At 40.6% G+C, this 4,284-nt stretch overlaps 1 long non-coding RNA gene across 1 annotated transcript; it reads right to left on the bottom strand.

The window, feature by feature from the left end:
* Nucleotides 1–280: 280 nt before the first annotated feature.
* On the bottom strand, nt 281–2,835 carry LOC143496558 (uncharacterized). Its single transcript, XR_013125643.1, has 3 exons — nt 2,774–2,835; nt 2,320–2,401; nt 281–1,251 (listed from the first exon to the last, which is right to left on the bottom strand). It is a non-coding gene; the product is annotated as an uncharacterized LOC143496558 (long non-coding RNA).
* Between the last annotated feature and the right edge of the window lie 1,449 nt (nt 2,836–4,284).

The raw sequence follows: 4,284 nt of genomic DNA on the forward strand, positions 1-4,284 counted from the left end.
CCTTTATAAGGTGGAATTAAAGCACTTGTACGTCACTTTAAAGGTCCATTTCAATATTTCCCAGCACGTTAAACTTAATTAAGTTAAATATTTATACATATACTCGAAATGGTTCGAAATAATTTGCTTTTTATCACATTATTTAATGGTTGTTTTTTATTTTCAAAACGCTCAATCTTAACGTCTTCATGATCTCTCATGTTTCGTCCTGGAATTACAAGAGGCTCGTATTTGTTAACGTAACGTAATACAGCAATTTGTTGTGAAACGAAGTAGTTACAATTTCAAGCATTTTCAAGTACTTTAGCCTAAATTCCAGCACTTTTCAAACCTGCAACACAAAGCAACATTAAAATTCGGAGTCGCGCACTATGGTCACTCGCGAAAGTATAAACCTAAATCAGCAGTCAAAGCAGACATCAACGTTCAGCTATCCCCCTCCTCAAAAATGGCTAAACGTAAGGTGGACACTGAGAACAGGGGTTTCAAGCCAGGTTGGAGGCAGAGTACATGTACTGCGATACTGAGAAATGTTCATAAGAAAGGCCTGTGATTATATTTTGTTGATTTACTACCCCCTTGTGGTCGGATTTGAGTTAGGTTTCGTTTTGCTGAAAGTCAGTCAGTCGAGCATGATTGCCTGTAGCACGGCAGAGAGACAGTGTTTCCAGCATTTTTAAACCTGCACCTGAGTGAGTGAGAAGACAACATGTTAAAAACACACACACACAAAATACCTCTGACACTATCAGATGTAAAGCCCCACCTTGATGAAGTAGCTGGTTCAAAGCACAAGCTGGGACATGAATAACATTGTAAAGTTTCAGGCATCACCTGTTACAGGGAGCAGGAAAAGCCAACCAACACTTGGGTTCATTGCACAATATCACCATCAGCACACAATATTGCACAATGATAATAAAGATTTTACAGTAGTCTACTAACTACAGTCACAGCTAAATTAAGAATACACCATACATAATAAACATACAAGATTCGGTTATATTTGAGTGTAGTGGAAATTCCCCCAAATGCTCATGATACAACCAAACAGACAGCCTGCCTGCACAAGCACATAAAGGAACACACACTCAGCAGCAAGGAGCTGTTCAAGTGGGACACGTGCAGGAAGGGGTTCCTCTAGTAAAGATGGAACTGAACCTGAAGCTGCCATTCTGCAACGCCGCGGGCAGACCTTCGACAAGGGGGAGGAGCCGTCTTCCTGCCCATCATGCCTCTTCCTCTGAGACCCTGCTGATACACAAGGGTTTGCAGATCCACACTGAAATCCTTCAAGAAAAGTGGTGAATGACCGGCACACGTGGATTCTTTGCATTTTTTAATCATGTTTCATTTTCCCTCATTGTTGTTTAGCCAGACATCTGCACCCTGAAGGAAGAACCAACCAAGCTTGAGTGGTGGGTAAACACGTTGGTGAAGACAGGATTGTATCTGCAGGATTGTACGTGACTGTTCCACTTTTCATCCTGCTCTCCTCTGTCCTGGTCCTATGGAGGCCAGTAGGGGGCGTGTGCTGTGTCTTGGAGAAAGGGTTGGGTTCCTGTACACCATCTCTACTACTGCATCTGAGTCTTCTGCCTGAACAGAGCTCATCTTGGTTGGCTGTATGGGTTTTTGTTTTGATGCTTAACTCCTCAACCCTGCTTACCTACAACTAAAGATGGAAATAGGTGCAGATGAAGGACTAATGTGCATAATATGTAATAGTTTTGGTTAAGGTTTAAATAAAGGTTAAGGGAACTCACTTATCCAATAGCTCACTGTAGGTTACGGGATATAACTAACCAACTTCACAAAGTTCCTTGCTATAAACAGTAGCCTGCTTTGTCAGAGGTTTACTATACAGCTACAGTTACTAAGGGGTTGGCATATAAAACGTATGCAACAGATTAAGTATTTTATAGGGAATAGGTGTTATTATACATTTACCTTTATCTGATACTTATTAGGAGTTAATCTGGCCTGCTATGGATATAACTAAGAAAAGTTGGTTAAGCAATTAACTAGATTTATCTATTAACAACTAGATTAATTTATTATCAAACAGTACTATTCTAAATCAATGTATGAAAAGGTAGTTATTCTCATGGAAACAGTTATACAGACCAGTGCAGGGTGTCTCAATGTGCAAGAAAGCAGAGGGGAAGAGAGGAAAACAGAAGAGACCCTACACCAAACTCCTCTTCCTTTAACACCCAGCGCATATCAAAGGAACCGCAGTTATCAACAACAGGTTAATCTGTGGGAATTTGTTTGATGATATAACCAACATAGTACATTTACACACAGGACCCCCACCTCTGTGTCTCTACCTTCTTTCTGAACTGAAGACGTAGTCTTTCCCACTACACAACATGCTGCAAAATGAGTCCAAGCAAGCCTGGCAAATACACAGATAAACCAAAACACAAACGGTCAGTTTTAGCCCATTTCAATGGGGACTCCTTGAGTCACACTTCCCCCACTATGCCTATGTATGACCTCCAGGGAAAGACCACCCTCTGTTACCACTCATGGTTTAACACATCAAATCCTGCATCCCGCACAGAAACATAACATTCTGACACTTCTGCATGGCCTTGATCTGTTCGCCCTGTGAGTGACCGGCAGACAAGGCACAGGGTCTGGTTCAGGCAGGGTGTCAAGAAGTAGCATGTGTTTATTTAATCCCCATGTAGAGGCAAGAAAACTATTTACAGAAAAAAACCAAGACATAAAAAACCCAAAATGTGATAGTTCACAAGTTCCTCACATCAATTGTCACACTGCACAGTTCAAGCATCAAGATCATTTCTTACTTTCAGCATTACATACTCTCCCACCAAAAACCTGCTCAAACAATTCTCATCAGGCCTTTTATAGTGCTACACAGGAAGTGGTGTGATGTCACTTCCTGGATTTTTGGTGGTAAAACCCAACCCATAAAAGCACTCTACACATAGTTGCCAGGTTCGCAGTTTTCACGCCAAATTGGGCTGGTTTGAAAATCCAGCCGCAGGTAAAAATTCTGGGGTTGCTGGGTGCAGTTTTTTGGGCAGGAGTTACAAATCAAAACTAAGAATCGATCCCGATATAATAGTCAATTTTAGTTTAGGCCCTTCAGAAGCCTAAACTAGCCCAAACCCTAAAGTTATTGACTGAAGGGCGGGTTTTACACTGAATTTGTGTAGGATATTTTTGTAGGACCTGGCAACCCTGACTCTACAGAACCCAATCTGTTTTCTCAACAAAACAACATGGCTGCCTTTCTCTGCATACCAGTCACCGGTATTGCTCAAATAAAATGAACATTTTTCATTACATACATTATATAACCTTTCCTTTTTTCTGTGCAGGTTCTCCCTTGGTAAGCTGATTAATATTACTCAATAAAAAGTAAATTGCATCCTATGTGTCTTCATTTAGTTATTAACTTACATAATGAAATCAATGTCAATACTTATGTTGTGTACATTGTGGTGAAGGGTAGCTCCATCACACGCCCCATTTGGGTGCCAGCAGGTTTCGTGCTTATGAGATTGTAGGTCAATGTCTAGGAAATGACCTGCAGAAGCTTCTTTTGTCAGGTTCTCAACAGCTTACTGGTCACCTGGAGAGGTGCAGCTACGGTGGTCTTATTTTATCCATGATTCTTTGGGTTTACAGTATGTCCTCTGAAAGAATGTTTTGAACACATCCAGCATTTGGCAAGGAACATTGTAGGAGTCCTCCACCTAGAAATAATGAAATCAGAGCTGGCTGAAATTATGCTGGCTGCTCCTGACTAGTTAGTTGATGTTTTGTTTTTTGTGTTTATAGGTGACGTATTCCTTGAAACTTCTTACCTCAAGTCTGAAACGGCATGTTTTAGAAGTGGATGCTAGTTTTGCCTGCAATTTCCTCTTCTTTTCCACTGTACACAGTGTGGCATGTACTCATGTATTTAACCATTTAAATACATTTCTGCCCATATCAGAGTTGGCCTCAGTGGGAATATGCAGATATGTGGCCAGTTGGTCTTTTGCTGGTGAACCTACATCAGCATGTTCTATCTAGAGCCTTTCTCTGGCATATCTCTGCAAGGCATCATGGGTATATGAGGCCAGAGAAGCTTCTAGAGTTCTTTGTCATTGTAATCATGATCAAAGTTCCACAGCAAGCAAAAATTATCATTTGAGTAACCTGATTTTTAATTTTTACAAATTGATTGTCTTATGCACATAGTTGATTAGGGAAATTAAAGAGAGGGTCACAAACTATAGTGGATGATTTCTGATAAATTGA

The sequence above is a fragment of the Brachyhypopomus gauderio genome, unplaced genomic scaffold (assembly GCF_052324685.1).
Source record: "Brachyhypopomus gauderio isolate BG-103 unplaced genomic scaffold, BGAUD_0.2 sc96, whole genome shotgun sequence".
NCBI lineage: Eukaryota > Metazoa > Chordata > Actinopteri > Gymnotiformes > Hypopomidae > Brachyhypopomus > Brachyhypopomus gauderio.